Source organism: Zootermopsis nevadensis, unplaced genomic scaffold, assembly GCF_977971745.1.
Source record: "Zootermopsis nevadensis isolate Lab colony 2312 unplaced genomic scaffold, Znev_1.0 Znev_ptg000011l, whole genome shotgun sequence".
Taxonomy (NCBI): Eukaryota; Metazoa; Arthropoda; class Insecta; order Blattodea; family Termopsidae; genus Zootermopsis; species Zootermopsis nevadensis.
Window position 1 is genome coordinate 3494930 of NW_028259143.1, and position 21302 is coordinate 3516231.

The window sequence follows — 21302 nt, forward strand, 5'->3', positions numbered from 1 at the left end:
TTCTCTCTGTATATGTTTATCCTAAATTTACCCCATTGTAGACTCGGCGATACAATATTTTTAGCTGAATGATAAACACCATTTCTAAGATAAGCACAGTATTTAATCCTTTGTAAATTTTAATTTTTATTCGTATTTTTTCCCCCAGTTTATGTGTTAATTTAAATTAATATGAATGACCATCCACCTGATTAACATAAGATATATGGATGTTTTATTTATACCATGCGTCACGGAGAAACGAGAAACATTTTAAGACTACGATAAATAGTAAGATGGAACGTAATGTAGTATTTTATAAGTGGTTTATATATTATTTCCTTCCCCGAAACAAATAGATCGTGAATCACTTCCACTTTTATTCTCTAAAAGTCTTTTTTTTTCTGTTTTATTCCTTATTTCTTCCCCTTGCAACTATCAGACAGAAAATTTAGAGGCTTCGATGTGAGTTCCTACATTTTCTTTCTGTATTCTATACTTTTTTTATTTATAATCAATATATCAACGCACAGTTTGTTAATAATGATATAGGAGAAGGTTTAGTTTCCATGGAATTTGTTATCTGCTGTTGGCTGTTAGCTCGGTGGGTTGGAGATAATACAATGTTGAGGTATTTCGGTCTGCGCGGCGTAATATTTAAGCTTGTGTACTTACTTCTTCAGATTTCCCCGGTATTCTTCACGGGTGATTTGTTAATAATTAAGATATTGTAAATGCGTCATATTGTGATTCATAAGTATTAAAAATATATTAAAAATTTTTGCCGTCAATCACAAATATAATAATGTTAAAAGATTAAAACATCATTTAATGTTTCCCATCGAGTACTCGATTACAATAGGAACTTACACGACTAGTTTCGGCTATAATTTAGCCATCAACGGGTGTTATGTAGTTTAAACTTATCACTGAATTACTGATTTTTATTGTTTTTTTATGATTTATAGTCTTCATTTTCTGATGATGTTCTTGTCCATTTATATTGTTTCTTCGTTCGTTGTATTATCACAGGTCACTATTAGGTTTGTATTTCGTATTTTGTAGTGACGTCAATATTTTGTGTAGGACTGTGAAGTAAAGTTTCAATTTTATCAATGACAATTGAAAATAGAAATATATAAAACAAAATAAATAGTAAAAATAAATCATGTGAACTTACCCAAGAAGTAATATCGTAATCGTATATAAGAGAACGGAGATGTACTGGATTTTTAATGTTAATAATTAATAAAATGCATTCAATTTTCAGCTGTAACATTCAGAGACACAAGTTATTTCTATTTGTCAACCCCCCCGTACACGCCCAGTGCCCCAAAACACACACGAACATATGAAATAATGAGGGTTACAGTCTAGTTTCGAACTAGAAGGCTACTTCCTGACTACGCGCATGCGCTCCTGAAAGTTGCGACTGAGAAACTTTTAAAGGATGATAACGGTGTTTCAACTTGACTCAATTTGTGCACTGAGGCACAGAGGAAGTTGAGAAGGAACAACATTGGACCCTTCCCTCCAACAAGACCTCTCTTTTATTTTATTCGTAGCCACAGCAAAGCTCAAGAGTGCCAATACATAGTATCGGTACACACATATCTAACCAAAAGGTTTTGATTCCAGCTTTTTGATCCATAAAACTTTCCCTCTGATCTGACGCTTTCTGCATTCAGAGACGGATTGGTCTGATGGACCGTGAGGACTGCCACTGTTTGTGTGTGTGTGTGTACGAACAACAATGATCTCCAACAATTAATTTAGTTGATTTGAGATCGCTTTGCATAATCACGTGTTTCAAAAATGCGACCACAGCCCCCCCTCCCCAATTGTTGCCCAACAGGGGGACATTGTCAACCTGTCCTAGGGATGTCAGAGAGTGAAGAACATCTCAGAGTAAAACTGAAATAAAATTATTGAAATACGTAACGCGAATTATTGAATTACGTAACTTACAGAGACCTCCATGAAGGTACATAGTTTTATCTGCCTGGCTTCAAAACTTAATAATGTATCTTCATTATTTTACTCAGGCATATTTCCCCCCGCGGTAGATCGACATTTCTCTAAAACTATTAGAGGACTTCTGTGTTCGCAAGAGGTCTCTGCTTTGTGCCAGATTAATTTATAGGCTGATATAATTGCGTCATATTGTGAATTAAAATTTAATTATTCGTGTTTTTTCCGTCTAATCACAATTGTATATAAATAAAATTATACATGTGATATTTTAATATCTTATGTATAATTTTATTTATATACAATTGTGATTAGACGGAAAAAACACGAATAATCAGATTAATTTAGTAAACATTTTCACATCCTGTTCCTCTAAGGTTTATTTTAATATTATCCTGTCTATGTCGATGTCACACAAGAGGTCTCTTGCCTTCAGACTAATCCTTCATTCACAGGAGAAGGAATAAGAATGAAAACACGGTGACAGACAAACTCAAAAGAATTACTGAGTGTCAATCCATTATTCAATAAATAATTAATGAACGTAGAATATTACATCAGTACCTATCATGTAGCACGGGGTTTGAATAAATCACGAAACAGAATTTAAAATAACTGTGAGAGTTGCGTATTTATTAATAATTATTCTGTCACAGCATAGGTGGCGTTGTGGTTCACTGGCCCCATGTGGTAACCGCTAATGCACACTGCTCATGGCGAGGGACTCCAGAAACAATGTTGGCCTTACGTACAGCAGTCTCTGGTGGACTAAACCGTGAGGCAGTCTTTACAGTCCTTGAACAACCAGTCCACCTTTTGTTCAAAAGAGAAAACAGGCAAAGAATTTTAAAAAACAAAACAAACAAAAATTCCCTGAGATATCCGTCTATTCCCTCCGGACGTCAGTTTTCGAACTGAGGAAAGTGGAGGGGAGGGGGTAGTAGAATTCTACCGTGTTATAACTTGAAAATTGAAGGATTTCTATTTTCTACCACTGGACGTGTGTTGGCTGGATAATATATTAAATTTTGGCATCAAGTGATTCTGTCAATGCAGTAGCAACTCAGTTTTCTTCTAAACAGGTCATTAATCTTACTTTTCTCATTCCAATGCGCTGGGCTTGATCATGGAAGCTTCACACTTGCAAGAAATATATTAAATTTTTTGGACATATTATGACAGAGTCTGTGGAATCAGTGAAAATACAAAATAATATTCCATCTTCTCTTATTTAAATAGCGATGTACGTACATTCACTTGGAGAAAGTATATGGCAATAGTCCATATGGATATTTTAGAATTAGCTAATAATAATTCAGTTAGATATCTTGATTATTGTTTTAAAAACAACATACGAACATTAATAAAATATAAAAAAACTGAGAAGCATTGTTGACAGTTCCCCGTGCTCAGAAACTATATTCAGACGAGACATAACAACAATAAGTTTAACAACAACAATAATGACAATTTGACGGTTACACTATTTTTATTATTTAGTGTTCTGTCTGACGACAGGTTCATATGAACAGGATCCTTCCATCCTTTTCTCGGACTGGGACCTGTTCATATACGTTCTTGGTAGATGATCCAGAAGTGGTTTGCCATTGCCTTCTTCTGTGTGTGAATGGAGTAATTGTTGGGATGCCACGGAGGAAAACTCCGTGTTGCCTAGACCACGGCCTTGCCCAACACAAGTTATAAATTCGGGCACCGCCGAGAATCGAACCCGAGACCCCAGGATTACAAGGCCAGCGTTCTAACCGCTAGACCACCGTGGCGTGAGGTCATTGAAAGACATTTTTGCAACAATGGCCTACCAAATGTAACGCAAGAACATCTTTACAATGCCAGTTAATTTCAATCTTGATATTACATTTGTGCGTTGTCATATACACGAAGTTTCAAAGATAAACAGTACCTTCACGATGCTGTCTCCCACTTAATAAGGGAGTGTTTCGAACCTCCTGTACCATTCACTGCATAAATAAAGTTTCTAGTTTATAAAACACGAAAGTAACTCATTCAGCTTGTTTCTCCATCGTACGCTCACGCAGTTCGCAAGTTTTCTTGAATTAAACTTGTGCAGAACAGAAATTCCGTGACAGAAATGTAACAAACGGAATCCTATTCATTCACTGAAGTGAAGAGAATCGATAAAGGCTGCCTCCAGCTTCTGAAGACACTTGTAAAATCAGATAAACCAAATGGCACCTAAACCTAAGACCCCGTGTTTATAATTCGTGACAATCCTGAAGGAAAATGCCCACTGAATTTCAGACCTGCAGTAAACTGTATTTCTCTTTTGACAGAAATCCACCCATCATATCAAAATTAAACTGTGGAACGACACGAAATTTTCAAGGTTACTCAGAAGATGACTCACTTAACTTGCAAGCCATAAATCAAACAACACAAGGGGATAAAACAGGATAAACATATGTAAAACGTGAACTTGTGGACTTCTGCATGTAAAATCCTTAATAAAAATCTACTTGTGAGCTTTCAGGTTCTCGTGACGACGACTTCGAAAGCGGCTGTCATCTGAGTTGTTACGCCGTGTACTTTACCGACGTTTCGAATGTATTTCCTGACTCCATCATCAGGGCGATAACGCTTACCACCCTAATGATGGAGGAATGAGGCCTTAGATTAATATTCTGTCCAGGTTTGATTTGTTTCTTCAGTAAAATATATACAGAGCCTTAAATATCATAACCTTGAACTAATCGTACTTAAGGTTATAATAAAAACATAACATTTGTTACTAGAACCCTGTTTATAATACGTCCTGGGAACTCTGAATCAGACGCTGAGTTAATGTTAATGTTTTTTGGACTTTTGAAGTCCATTCTCCTATTTCTGATACACTTCTCTGTTTCTACACAAAACAGTTGCCTCGTTTATACTTGTAGAGGACATTCCCAGAGCTCGACTGTAAACTCGCCCATATAATATGTAAAATACTGTCACGGCGTACAGAACATGTAAAGGAGGAGCTGTTTGCATTAGACAAAACTACTAACTGCGTGTGTGTGTGCGTTCAAAAGTTCGCTTTTCATCCGCTTATCAGAATCCGTTGATCGAAACACACTCGACGAGTTCAAATACTATTTTACACGTTAAATTTTGTGCAGAACTACATTACAATTTCTATAGATTGCTAACAAAAGCACTACATAATCCAGAGGGAATTATCAATAGCCTTTGATATAAAATGTCTGCAATATATTAATCTAACATCTAAATGGCACAGACCACTGATATTAAAATGGAGCTTAAATAAATTGTCTGTGAGACTGCCAATTGGATGCAGCTGGCTCAGGACAGCGTGCAGTGGAGTGACCTTGTGAAGAATTCTACGAAACTTTGGGTTCCATTATAACAAATAACATTTTATTATTAAGACTATTAACATATAATGAACTACTTTATTTCTCGTGTTGAATTATTAATTAGTTTATTTATTGCAAATAGTCTACAAATATCACATTTCATTGAGAGTAACTAAAGATATGATGAAATAGAAATTACTAGCATAACCTTTCAAAATAAATTAAAAACCAATACGAGATATGAAGTAAGGTAACAGGATATTGAAAAACAGAGCATACACAACAAGTCCTTTGCTTACAAAGGAACGGAATATGTGTAAGATGAATATGAAGTCCGATGACCACACAATATTGCAATTGGAAAATATCTTTAAAAATAGTCACTTGTAAAATTAGACAAGTGAGAGGACACTTAACTCTTCATGGTCCAAATGTAAATCTCATCTGAGGAAAACAAATTGTAAGGACGGAGGCTGGATGAATGAGGTCAGGATTATTACTTACTCTGTCTTTAGCGACACCTCAGCTACAGGAAACTCCTTCCTTACAATTTGTTTCACTAAATAATGAACCGTGGTCTGCGTGCCTGCCACTGACAGATTCGGGAAGTGTAGTTTGACCCAATGAATCTCAACAAAAAATTTATGAATCATCAGTGACACCTAATTTTAGAAGCTAATGTTGCGACCGAGTGGCCTATCGTTCCTACTTCGTAGTCGGATGGTTTCAGGTGAGAATTTTCGGGCGGATATCGGCTATGCCAATTCATGATTTTTCAAGGTATTGCTCCTGTATCCCTTCCAATTCCCTGTTCTTTGATCATCCTATCATCAGACGCTGTGTGATCTGAGCTACTGATAACATTATTTCAGAAACCACACATAATAATAATAATAATAATAACTCATAATTTTATGATATTCATGAAGGCAAATGTAAAATACGCAAGAACTTATCAATCAATACACATATATTTTAGCTTATTATTTCGATGTTTTTAACACAAGGTAATTGCGAAAATGAAATACTCAGTTAAGAAAGTTATGTTAAACTCAATATCGTTTCAGGACTATATAAAATCTTGAAGAATGCAGAAAATTCCAGAATCAGAAAGACATAAAATCACTATAATTCCGTCCATCACGTGTGATTACGTGTTAGAACTATCCACATTCTGTACCTACATTACTTTGTGTCTCCACAATAAAAACATCTTTAAATGAAAATAGCAAACAAAATTGTCCTTTGAGATTTCATAGTCATCCGCTATGTTGTGTTTAGAATCAGACTGTTCAAGTTGATACGGTTATATTTCAACATCTAACATCTCGATTTAACCAGAAGATGTAAAGTACTTAGCTGAATGAAATATGTTTCCATCGAGAAACTGAAATTCAATGGAAACTCAGACGGATATTATTCATTATAACACAAATAATCTACGCTCTTCTCCTTACACTTAACAGCATCTTTCAGCGTATCCGTGCACTATAAGTGAATCTTCTAGAACTGATATATTTTAGTAGCCTATAAATTATAAGCACTAATGGACCCAGAACTTTGCAGAAAGCAGGACTCTGCTTCAAGTATAGTGCACCATTAAGTCTATCACGATCTGCAAACATAGATTTTCCCCTCATGAGTTATAACCGTACTACTGCAATAAAATGAGGTTGTGTTCCTCAAAATGTGGCCCAGGAAACCCTTCAGAATAGAAACAGTACATTCCTTTAATATCCTTAACACTCACATACATTTATAACATCATCAATTACTACAAATATCAAAGCATGTCTTACAGAAGTGCTTTGTGAAGGTATGGGTGACACCAAGTGGCGGAATTTTGAGAACTGAGAAAGGATTTCGTATATAAAAGTTCAGTCCCTACCTCATAGAAAACAGAACGCATCCCTATTACAAAGATCAGTTAGTTAATTGTATTTAACGAAATAATTGCAGTGTCCTTGGATCATATAAAACTCACAAACACACTTTGTATGTAAAACCGATAATTATCGATTGTTAAGCAGGTGGTAATATAGTTATCACTGGGCTTTAAGAAGTGAAGACTTAACTAATATTTTCTCGCACGAAAATGAACGTTTTCCTCCAATTTCTCAACTTTATTTCGATGGTTGAAAAAAGAAGGTACTTTTTATGAAACACTGTGTACCTACTAACTTCACAGTCAGTTGTCCAAAATTAATGTACAGCTTTATGTCTCAAGACTAATTAATTAGCCTCTTAAGTTTCTGGAATAAATTTATCAAGCGAGCCACTCATCAAATTTTACAAAGAACGAGTATGTTTCTGGAAAACTTGCGTATCACAGTCGCCCAAAATTTGCTGATACAGTGTGGGACCGTCGAGGGAGCGTCGGTTAGGGGAGGACCACGCGAATTCACCACAAAAGTTTTATTTTTTCTCTCTATTTGTAAGCCGTGTGTCTATTTCGCTGGCTGTACTCGACTTGATCTGTCACGGTATAGTTTACGAGTCTACTGCCAACAATTTGATAGATGTTTTCTGACTAAGTTTTTGTCAAACCACCATAAATTATACTCCTCTTATTTATAACATACCAGCTTCGTTAAACGTGTGCATTTCTTTATAAATTGACTAGTCGAATATTCGTATAAGAAAATTCTGACAAATGCTTACAGGAGGTACTGAGTTTAAATCCTGGCTCGATAATCGACTATAGAATTCGAGGTCCTTCGTGGTTTTACTCAATACCTGCAAGAAAATTCCGGGAAACCAGAACAGCTTCCTACAACATTATTTTAATTGAATCAATCATCCTCTCATTCAATGCCGTAGAGTCTAAGCTATTGATAGTGTTGTTAAACATAACAAGAGGTAATTGGATAATTTTAAGATTACTTAATAAATCTGTAGCTACACAGCACAGTGTATATGTGAACATAAAATATAATTAAAGAATGCATACAGGAAGTGGGATTCGAAACCGACATTGTCAGCGTAACAAATTAATAGCCACAGCTACGAGACCGGCAACGTAAATTACCTCCTTTCTTTGTCAAACCTCTGCCTAGGAGAGTTTTATTTATTTTATTGTAGTTGTGAAGTTGGTTTATTGTTGGTGCTTCAAAGCTGACGGGGAGATATGAAGCCGAGTAGAAAGGAACTCAGAAAAATAAAGGATTGGACGAAATGAAATTCTTGCTGCTCAAAAATAAATATAATTACAGTGAAAAATGAAAATATCAGAGAAAAATATTTACTGCAATAAAAAGTACGTATAGACAAATAGACTAATCGTTTTAAAAAAAAAGCAGACGACAAGCTGCTGTTGTGACGAAACGGTACACTGAAAGTCGAGAGGTTTAAGGTTCGAATACCGACTAGGTAACAAGTCATCTTGTATGCAGTTTGTCGTATTTTCACCTCAGACTCCGCTTATTACCTTAAAATACGACCCGACCCTTCCTTCAAAATCCTTACCTGTTCACATTTATAAACAATAAATATCACGTGATATTTCAGGTTCTGACGGTTTCGAGTACTAACATGAATTTATTCTCGGTTCTGGGCCGTGTAGTCTAGTATAAGTAGTTTACTGATGTTTCGAATGTTCTTACTGCCTCCATCATCAGGGTGACCGCCCTGAAGACAGCCGTCTTCCACAAATTATGCAATTATAACAGCGTCTTTAAACAACTGGATGATAAATTAATCATAAAACGACGTAAGTGATCATAGCTAATCATGGATACATTTAAGGCAACAAAGAAAAGCACGATACAATTCTTTTTAAGAAGAGGGAGCCACTCGAGATGTTTTTGGGATGCAACCGGACGTTTCCAGAATATGTCTCCAATCTTACAGCCTGGGATAACTTGCTCGGTTCTTACGCTATGCACTATTTTTCCACGTAACCCGACCAGTGCCAGAGTTTATCGGCCTCACAATGAATGACACGACCAAGTCCACTCAAGTGTGTAAGAAAATCCGCGTCAAATGTACTGGAGGCACAACGCACAGCTCTGCGATGCTGCGTCACGGGTTAAAAATCACCCACCCGCCAAATTTTCTTTGCATTTCAACCCCCCCCCCCCGCCCCGGTTTGCATCACGTATTACAGAAAACAGGATTTTATTCACACAGAATCCGGTTCAACTGTTTGGTGTTATTTGAAATACACACCAAGGCAGTAAGCAGTTATGAATCTTTCTCAAGGCATCCATCATTATACAGTAAAACCCCTCTAGTTGGACACCCCTATATCCTGGACACCCCTTTATATTGGACACTTTTAATTGGAACCGGCGAATATCCTATAGTTTTACATGTCCACAATACCCTATATCTTGGACACCCCTTTTGTTGTAAGTTGGACAGGTTCGTGCACTTAACTTCGATGCTTTTCAGGGAACGTTTTTCAGTTACATATTTTGTTATTTTGAATTTCTGACTGATGAATGCCTCCTCTCTGGAGGATTGTCTTATGGACATTGAACCCAGCATTGGAATGCATTGCAAGTGTTTAACCATTCTTTTGCTGAACCCTTAACTGGACTACACTATCGCAGAAGACACAGTTTTAACTCCGCTTGCATTTGAATTCAGACTGCGTTAACAGAAATGAAATTTTTGTTTTTGCGATGGGGAAGTGAAAATTAGTGGAATTAACTTTAGAAAATGTTATTGAGGCTGGGTTGTAATGTGCAATGCATGGGAGTGGGCTTCAAAAGATTATTATTAATATTATTGTCATTAATTCTTAATTTAAGTAAGCCTACAGCAGTTAGTGTATGTAAGTAAATAGACTATATTGTCATTAGACCACAATCTGATATTTCTCTTTCCCTCTATCTTGGACACCTCTGTAAGTTGGACACATTTTCGTGGAACCACAAGTGTCCAACTTAGAGAGGTTTTACTTTAATAGCGTTTTCACGTTTTAACTCAGTTCTTCCAGGCAAATATCGTTGTACGATATTAAAATAAGCCTTACCCCTTCCTTCCATAACCTTTCAGTTATTCGTAGCTTAGCCATCGGTTCTGTTTTAAAGTATAAACACAGTAGTTAATACCGCGATGTTAAATAAACAATTCGAAAGTTATAATCCACTGATTTCATTTTATTCTATAAACTATAATAGATAACACAGCGTCGTTAAATACACAAAGACATAAGCAACATTAGAGATGTATACGACAAAGAAAATTGACATTAACTTACTTTCAAAAGCCGAGCATATAAATTATGCAGAAGTCACAATTTTTCCCACATAAAATAAATCTGTTAAAAGATTCTACTATAACGCAGTTAACCGCCCAAACAGCGCGTCACAGAAAATCGATTTAGACATTTGTATAGCTACCATTGGTACATTCTCACAATTCAGTTTTATCAACGTTCTGAACATTTCTCGTCGCATTATTTCCATTTATTTATTACGAAAGCCGGTAAACGTAAACACGTTCACTTTCTTTAAATATCATTTCTGCAGCGATATTACAGAAAGCGATGGATCGATAATATGAATCAATTTTAATCACCTGTGTAAAACTTTAGAAACTGAGTTCGATCTCTTGAAAAATTTCTTGCAATTTAGATAGTTTTGTTTTTTCCTCTAGAAATTTAAATTGCATTTTCTTGTGAATACATTTGTAAATACTCGTCACAAAACAACAGTTATTTTTACTCATGTAGGAAAAGATGGTATATATATATATATATATATATATATATATATATATATATATATATAGAAGCATTAATATTGCCTTCCATCATCATTTGCTGAAATGTGAACCAGACTTCTGAATATAACTTTAGAAATCCCTGTTTTAAATGTTAATATATCTAAAAATTTATTTTATTTTTGAACAGGATGTTACAATTACATCAAGAACTGAAATGATTGTCGCAAAAATAATTTTATATCATAAATAGTTGCTATATCTCGCTGTAAAAATCTTACTGTCACATATATAAATGAAAAAATTTACAAACATAGTAAATTCGGAATACAGCGGGCTACTTAATTTTCTGTCCTTCATTTATGATTCTTACTTAAACCTTTTAAAGCCGGCGGTCGCCTAAAAATACTTAAGAATTCATTCCGTACCGCGAAGAAAACACATCTCTTCACTATGACAAAACTCATCTGGCAAATGCTGATTAAAAATAATCCCTATTTACGGTAAACGTTATTCAAACTTATAAAACAGACAAACCAGAACTGAATCTGTATTTTAGACAGAATATCCTACTTAAAGGATTCAGTTCTTTCGGGATATTTTCGACTAAGCGAGAATTATAAATACGCGTGGGGCCCAAGTCAGCGTGTGACTTGCCCCATCCCCAGCGCAACTTGCAGCCGACAGAGAATTAATGCCGTGGTCTGGCAGACTGCTACATATTTATGGTGCGGGGGGGATGCCCTGCGATTCATCGTATGTCCGTTAATGACGTATTACTGCACCCACAGACAATGTTCCGGAGAGAAAATGTCCCAGACAAGAGTGGGAAAGAGTGTGAGGTCAACTCGTATCTCCATGTTCCAGAGAGTCACAATTATTTCGTGTTATTTACACTTCCTGGGACATTAAGGTATATGAAAAGCGCCAGGTTCGAATCTCGACAAGATTCTCATCAATATTATAATATATATTATTTAAATCTTGTCCGTCTAATCACAATAAATTCTTATTAAATATTAAAATATTACAATAATTAACATTTAAAATTTAAAATATTAAATGATGTTCTTTATCGAAATATTCGATTTACATTAGACTATTAGAATATTTCGATAAAGAACATCATTTAATATTTTAAATTTTAAATGTTAATTATTGTAATATTTTAAAATTTAATAAGAATTTATTGTGATTAGACGGACAAGATTTAAATAATATATATTTATTATATCACAATATGACGCAACTTTACCATCTCAATATTATAATAGTTATTAATAGACAGACTATTTTTCATGCATGAAACCTGCCCGAATTTAATAAAACAAGATATTAAAAACATGTGCGTATCAATAATATATATATTTTATAATGTTAACTATTTTACCAACATGGCGATCGCGTAAAACGTCTGACGGGACAAAATCTAGCATCAACAATTTACAATACTGAAATTCGTTTTGAGGACTGCTCTGACGTATACTGAACATCGTTAAAGTCGCTTTTAAAAAAAATGTATAGAAATTTAGTTACATACCATTTTCGCTTCATGGTGACAATTTATATCTAGCCTTAGATAAAAAGTCGCATTTGATGTGATGATGATTATCTACACGCTCTGTATGAAAAATTTAGTTTTCATTTTGAATGATGGTATAGAGAAACATCTACCTTTGATTTCTATTAAATTCTTCGTGCTTGATATAGTCACTGTAAACAGGCGTATATCAGCAGATTCTGTATAAAACATTTGTTTTTTATGTATATATATATATATACATATATATATAATATTAGAGACAGATTTACAAAAATCGCATGAAATTATTTTGTTGAAACTTACAAACTTCAGCATCACTCGACAGTTTAAGATTAGGTCCTTCGTTGAGTCTATTGTTAGCACTAGTTATAAATAATAATAAATATTTAAATCTCACTGGCATTCAAAATTTCAAGAAAATGGTATATTACAATGTTTTCCCATACTTTTTAGCTTCAGATAATTTTCTATTATAAAAATGCATATTTATTCATGACATAAAATAATCCACTGAATCAATCACTTGTTAAAATCTATTATTTACTTTATTAAATTATAATAATAACAATAATGAATCAAGGCTGTGTTACTGGCATCATTAAACTTATACATGCTGGATAGTCACTGACATTTAGGCTTACACCAATGATGAGACGTTCGATTCGTTTAAAAGATTACAGAAGCGAGAATCAACCCTCATGATAGGGCGTTCGCTGTCGAAGGAATTTAATTGTCCTTTTAACGTTCAATGATGGTAGAAGATTTATTACCACATTCATTGTATTCAGTTATTATTCAACGGGGGGATCCAGACAGTTAGAGAAAAATGTTCTCTCCCACTGAACGGAAAGGCAAGTTCTAAACATTCCTTGCACGCAAATCAATCTACGTCAGCGGTGAGGGACACTGGCTACAATACGACAAGCCTGAGTTGATGTTTGATTCTGTCTCCTGTCAGAATGGATATGTACTAGAAGAGAAAATTGGCAGCTCTATTCAGCTAGCAGCTGTGAATTTCCTGCTCTCAATAGCAACGAATGTTTCATGATGGACAACGTGTGTATTTTTATTTGTACGAGTCTGAAACTGGGGTTCTTACATTAAACTGAGGATGTTTAAAACGGTTGAGGGGGTGTCAGCAGACTATTTTAGAACACGAAGGAGAAATTGGTGGTTAAAACTGCATATCAAAATACACCCTTCAAATAGTTTTGTCAGCTGAAGACAGCAAATACATTTTTATCAACAACTAAAGATTACTTACGTTTAATCTAACGCGATAAATGAGAGTAATATAAAATACGTAGTTGTTAACAAATGTAATTGCATAGAAGTACTGGAATAAACATGATCAAAAATAATATTTGGGGAAATACAGAAGTCCCAGGATTTAAGTTTGTGGTCTGGAGCTTGTCAGTGCACAGAATGACTGAAATTTTCGTGATAAATATCGTAATAAATTAAATTGGTGCATTGGGAAAGTTTTCTGTAAAAATACGAGAAAGTGATTATATCAGAAACTGCGTGATATAACGTCTGCATTAATTCTGAAATACGGAACTGAGCCCTGGACACTGAGACCCCCGCCACTAACAGAAAATAGAGACAGCAGTTACTAGACGTCCTGTACAATTTTTCGCTACAAGCACAATTTTGTAAAGCAACGTTCGTAAGAAACTTGGGAATCCCACTAAAAATAAAGAATGTTTATTTGTCCTTGAAACTGGCCATAATTGTGTAAGCTCTGCTTGGACGTCTTCGTGTTGTACTCCACGTAAAGTAATACGGATAATTTACCTTCTAATGATGATAACGTGGAGGAGGGAAGGATAGAGAAGAAACGTGTCAAAAGAGATCAAGGGTGCCGACTGGAGAAGAGATTAAACAGGATCTTCCGAAATTATGGACTGGACGCAGCTGTCACAGAATTGTTGGTTTTTTTGTTATTACGGAGTTTAACATGCGGACCAGTAAACGAGTAAAGTAGCGACTTTTTGCCTTCATTTGGCTCTCGAATTGATGATAATAATTAAATAATCATTTGAAGTAGACATGTAAACATTTTATATGGAGACGGACCACGAACACCAAAAAAAGCACATAAACCGTCGCTTATAAAGCAAAAATTTATAAAATGGCAAAAGCACAGTACTTTGATGTTATGCTCGAAAAACTTAAATAATAAATTAATATTAATAATAAACAACGTACAGATAACCTTGAGCAATAAAAAATTCCGGGTCGACCAAGATTCAATATTATAAACGCTCATCGTCCTGATGATGGAGGCGGCAATGACCTCTGAAACGTTGGTAAACGTGTACCACACAACACGGCGCTACAACCCAGAACACAAGCGATGAAAACCTCAAATCCTACTTATGAACGCTAGGTTAAGTTTCAAAGTTCTCTAACGAAAGTCTACGTGGATCAATCATTAAGATCAGTATAACCAAAGAAAAATGTATTCTTACCTCTGTTATGAAATTACTAAGAAATTAATATGGTTAAATATGCTTTGTGTTAGCTTTTTTAAGCTTTTAGCACGTTTATTATCGGTGTTATTGTACTTTCGACCATTTTACAAGTTAGTGTTGAACTACGTTTAGAACAACCACAAAACGGTCATTATTAGGATTACTAAAACCTTACGAAATCTATTGCACATCTTCGATGCAAATAATAGTAATTTATTTCATTTTGTCGATGATAAAATTATGTATAAAACATATATAATACGTTAGTGTTATGTTTTCCATAATAGTTGCAAAAATTGAAAGAAATGTAAGTCCTTTAATAGCATAATATTAGTAGGCAAAGCTCGTGCTTCAATTAGGCATAAACAGTAATGTTCAACCGTTTAACTGGAGGTCTTTCAGTCACGTCGGGCATTTAAATAAGACGTGTTGCCTGAAAAGACTTCTTCACAGTCCCGAGTACTAGCCATAATAATTTACCACTCTAAATAATGACTTAAAATTGATGGTGGTATAAAATAATAAATCTCTTCAAACACAATGTCCATCACTTTAACGACTGCCTGTTTTACATTACCATTAATGGTAAAATGTTTACGTGAATTATTATCACACATATCAGTCGGTCGACTCATTTGCAAAAGTTCATACTCCGTATGCATTGTTTATCAACAAAATTTGTAATTCATTCCGTCACTTACAGAACATTCAAAGAGTGTAATTTCGTAATAAATAACACACAAAGAAAAGGCTGAGAAATGCATTCAATTCGTTCATATCGCATTTTCACGACCACAAACCTTTCATAATCTGATCGAGACTTGAACTAGGTACCCTTCGGAAGAGGTCAATACCCTTGACACAAGACCAAATTAGCGTCTCGCACGCGCAATGTGTGTTTTTCTGTTTCGTGTTAGACACTTTCTACTTACACCGTACGAGAAAATGTTTTTTTTTTTCAGACGCTAATGATTAAACAGGATTTTCTTCTCTGCAAGATTATACTTATAGAAAAGTATGGATCGAATATTAAACTTTGTCTGGTATTCGAAGGGAATAGAACAGAATGCTAGAGGAAATATATCGACCTAAGAGAGATGAAACAAGAAAAGCCTGCAGAGAAAACACCTTCACATCGCACGTCCTTCAATAAATACAGGGTGTTCAAATTGAAAAGAATAAGCCGGGACGAACATATGGATCTGTCATGACTTACGTAGTTGCAAAGTTAAATAACGCAACGATCAAACAATGAAGCCACTGAAATTTCAAATTTTAAAATTTATATTTTTAATTTATTTTCTAGCTCGAAATGAGTTCTGTTCATAATACGATTAATTTTTACTTCGAATTGCGTGTACTACATACATGTTAACATTAATGTAGTAAGTACAATATTCAAATGATATCAATCCATTTTAAAATATAACAGGGACTTTTCATATAATTCAACAGGACCTCATCATTAATTTAATATCGTGCAAGACCGAAATACCCATGATTTAAGTTAATCTTAGTCTTGAATGTTCCCAGATGTGTGATTCAGAATAACATGATTTTAATATTCCACGTAACACATTCACTTAATGTTTCTTTACATATTCATTGTTCTTCTAATTGTAAAATTTGTCCTGGTATAATAACATGTTATAAAATTTCGCGCATATCTTCGGAACCAAATGACGTAATATAATTTGGCAAAACTCAAATACATTTCTTCCTACAGATAAGTCTGGACTAGTCTCCAGTCTGTGCATAGTTTGTGACTTAGCTTGTAAAAATATAAAATAAAAGGAAGATGCAGTTAATAAAATTCCTTATAAAATTTCCAGAGGTTTCACATCCAGAGTCTTAAAAGAAACGAGACATGTCTTAGAAACAAAACCAAAATTCTTCCCATAAAAGATAATAATTCTGTGAGACAAGCTAATTAAAATGGACGGTGGGACAATGTCTTGTCAACAAGACAAAAAATTAAAAACAGCCTCATATAACACCAGTGCCGCAAGAAACAATGTTATTTTATTAACCTTCTAAATATTACACCTGACGAAGTATTTCAGCGCACGAAAAATAAACTGATGGTCTACTTTAACATGCATGGTGATATGTTTTTATTATATGAATGCGAATTCAGATGGGGATAAGATATGGAACGGAAATAAAACGAGAAAATGGGTTGAAAAGGCTGTAGGAGAGCGGAAACAGCATGCTCGCTGACTTCCTGACATTGCAAACTGAAACAAATTGTGACGTCACTTCATCTCCCTTCGTTATAAAAAAAATATAAAATGTAACGCGATTTCTGAAGCCTATACCTAGTAAAGTTACGAGGAGAATCGCGGATAGGGGCGAGAAAGGAATACGAGGAGGAAAGGACTGAAAGGGAAATGCAATCTCTGCTCAGACCGGTTATAACTTCCTCCCGCACCATTTCTGTCATCTGACAAATGACGAACGATACGCGGACAGACAGATATTGCATTACGGGCCAAGTCTGCTTCGTTATGGCTGACAGCAGGCTCGTGGTGATAGCCCTCTGGTAGCTACGTCGCGAAACTGCTCTGTTTTAAATCGCAACACACTGTACCTTGCGCAAATCTGAGTCATAGTAACTCGTAATTCCCTTATTTATTCATCCGACTAATTCTGCATCAACATTGGCTGAAATTAGCCTACCGAAACAATTTTGAGTTCAGTTCGTTTGTCTACAGTCACGTCCCAAAGAACAGCTCTATCTGTGACTTAGGAGTGTATCTACTCTTTTGAGAACTAGCTAGAGGCTTATTGTCCTTACGCACTGCATCGAACCTGACGACTGGATGTGAGGCCAGTTCTCACACGAAAGCAAACAAACACTTTCACTTTCCATGTTACGTTACATTATGTTAAGTACACTACCGAACATATCATTTAAGGGAACAGCGTTCAATATATTTTTACATTAAGGAGTTAAAGTACGAACTGCCAATACAGAGCATACATATATTTTTAGAACAGTAAAACCATTCAAAAATCCCCACGGAAATTCTGTAGAAACAGCAGAACATTTTCTGACATAAACCACCATTTCACATGGAAATTCAGTAACATAACGCAAAAGTTGGACAAATTCGATAGACGGCTTGGAACAGAGAATCAATAGTCAATTAGACCTACATATTCGAGCCTTATTAGTTCTATAACTATACAGCACAGTAAAAATAAATAAATTTCCTTAAATATAAAACTCAAATAAAGAGAGTGACGATATAAAATAATTCTATATCTATTTTAAATTTCGATTTCTTGTTACGTTTCTCGAAAAGCAGCCCTGGAGTGAGCCATGGAGATAGAGACAGCATGTTCCTATAAAAACGTTTGTGTTTACCACCAAGTTTACATCGCGTTAACAACGAAAATACCAACATCTACTTCGCTTTTAATACTGCAGTCCCTTGTAAGAGATGAGTTAAAAACTAACTTTAAAAGCAAAGAAAAATTGTTTCAGAATATAGAAAAGCGTAAAATTATTCTTCAATTCAATCTTAAATCAGTCGTTTAGGATGGACAGTGATACGAGCATTGGCTTCTTAAATTCAGTACAATAACACAGAAGGAGGGGAGCACCCCCACATAAGCCTAAGTTTTATATTTCAAAGAGACAAAGACGTCTTCTCATTAAGATACATATTTCTGTTATGTGACGATACTTAAAACAGATAAGCCAGAGCAATTTTGTCTTCTCATTTGCAAGTTGCTTGAAGTTAAGAGCTCCTTCCAGTTTCTTATTTATACTGTAATATTTATATTTCATTTTTCATCGCATAAAAGAATATTCTGTCTTGCGTGTTCTTATATAGTTCAGTAAGCTCTTCACTAGACAGCAATTCTTAAGCATACAATTTTCTAAAAAGCGGAGATGTATCCCAGTTTATTCCCTTTGTCAGGCAATGCCTGAGAGGAATGATGGGAATGAGGGGAATGATGATGGGGAATGAGGGTACTCGTTAAATTGCTGCTGGGATGGCGGGTTTATTCAAATCCTTGTATTCAGTGTGAGATATCAGAAAGAGACGCGAACAATATAAACAAGTCTACGTAGTAACATTTGTGAGCATTTAAAATTGGTTCTAAAGGGTTCCGAAGATGCTGTGTTACCGTTAGTGTTGCTGGATTGCCCAATTTCCTGAAAAGAATACAAAGTTCCGGAAACTTCGCCAGTTTCTGTCTTCCGGCTAAAAGTTGCGCAGTCCAGACGATGAGGTTAACCGTTTCTAATAACCCAAGTAGGGACTCCCCAATTTTTCACCTGAAGACGGAATTATATCCTGTCTCCGAAACGTTCAGAATACTGGAATTGGAAAAGTCCAGAAATCCAACAAATACTAGTTTAAATTTGGCTTCTATTTCAAGAATTTAAATGTTTTAATGAGTTTTACTCATCGGCTATTAAATGAGAAGTTGAATTTTTTAATCACAAAGCATTTAAAATTGTTGTATGAGTGTTTTAAATCTAAAAATTGAAAGCTTTACATAAAATTAACTTTTTTTAAAAAATTTAAACATCGCAGAGCGTATATACTACAGTATCCATACTAACGATCACGCTGATGATGATGATAAAAATAATAACAATTAGAATAATAAATTATAAAAATTACGGCACTTACGGTTCTAACATAGTAAGAACAATAACAATACATAAGACAAATTATTGTTGCACACAGCTTCTCTTACCTTGATAATGTCCCCTTCACTCAGTATTACACATTGCTGCCACAAACGAGGTCGCAACAATCGAGTCCATATCCTGCAACTGAAATACCATAACGTTACTTTATTTTAAGGATTAGTTTAAAAATATGCTTAAATAAACTTGTATGCAGATACGTACAATTAAAAAAAGCAGTTTGGTGCTATTTAGTCATACAGCAAGACCATGTTATAAAAAGTTACGCATACATTTAAAGCCATTTTGCAACTATAAACTTCTCACTTTGCTGTAGATGACAAGAAAACAAGTTTAAATTGCAGAATAAAATATTCACCATGCAAAAACCTTTCTCTTAATTTTGTAGTGTTAATAACGGTTATTCATTAATTAAAATATGGGAATCCTACGTCATAAAGGTAGCATAGAACATTACATTCAAATTATTCAGAATTTCATTGTTTAAGTAGGCTTACGCCGAATTTTTATTTCAGTTAACATTTTTAATAACAGAAGACAGAAATCTTCATACTCACCGCTGTGAAAACCTCAAATCATACAATGTTTGTGTGTTAGGGTTTGGGGCTGATTGCCCCAACAAAAATCTCTTTCTTTTAAATACCGATAAGAGCAGAATAACCAATCTGGGTTTTTTTAAGAATTGGTTTCCTTGCGCTGGTTATTATCTGGCTTCAAGTTACCATCTCAACAAGGACTTGCCTTCAGAATTCAATTCACTTTATTTCTCTTATATTTTCATTTGTTTTCTATCAGGACAGGCAACCTGACACTGCCCATTGGCGAACGTAAGCCCTGGAGACTTTCTCGTATCAAAACAAAAAAACCATCCGATTGAAGATAAACAATATTCTGAAAAGGATTGTGTTGATCCATGAAACCAATGAAATTGTCTTTGCCTCGATTTAAAAAAAACTCCATAACATTGCCGGCGCGTGCCACCTTGAGGCAAGATTACACATTTAACACACACATATACATGCATTATTACCAAATTACACTTCAAAAATAAATATAAACTATGAAGCAGTGAACATTTCGAATCAATCAGACATATATGAACTTAACTTACACAGCATTTCACCAATTTGGAATACAAAGTCAAGCATCTTTGAATCTACACCGTTCCATTTACAATCAATGCGATCGCCATGGTAATGAAGGTAGCAAGGACTTCTGAAACGTCGGTTAATATATACCAGAACTACATGACACAACGTCCCCAGAAAGTAAACATCTACAGACTCACAGAACTGAGGTCACGAAATCTCAACTGTACAGAAGTAATTACATTTCTATCCTGCATATTGAAAGAAATTAAACACACAGCACGCATTGCGTGTTTCTTTTTCAATATTTAACTCGCCGAATCCTCGAGAGATGTCTTCATGATTCGTGGATAAAGTGGGAAAACTTTTAAGCCAGTTGTATGATTTAAAAGATACAAAAATATTCCTACTTCACTTATAAAGACACAGCTCATGATTTAGGCGTTTTACTTAAGGTTAGGCAGAACATTTAATAAAGTGTCCTATTTTTTTTTTCTTAAGAAGCAACTTCACACTTCTTTAACTCGGCACTACATATAAGTGAGTGGCTAGCTTCAGGATCCAGCC

At 34.9% G+C, this 21302-nt stretch overlaps 1 long non-coding RNA gene across 1 annotated transcript in view; it reads right to left on the reverse strand.

Annotated features, from left to right (window-relative positions):
- The window catches only part of LOC110831525 (uncharacterized), a 411921-nt gene that overhangs the window by 230944 nt on the left and 159675 nt on the right, over window positions 1-21302 (reverse strand). The window contains exon 3 of the long non-coding RNA XR_015534671.1: window positions 19695-19773. This is a non-coding gene — a long non-coding RNA (uncharacterized LOC110831525). The remainder of the gene's footprint in view (window positions 1-19694; window positions 19774-21302) is intronic.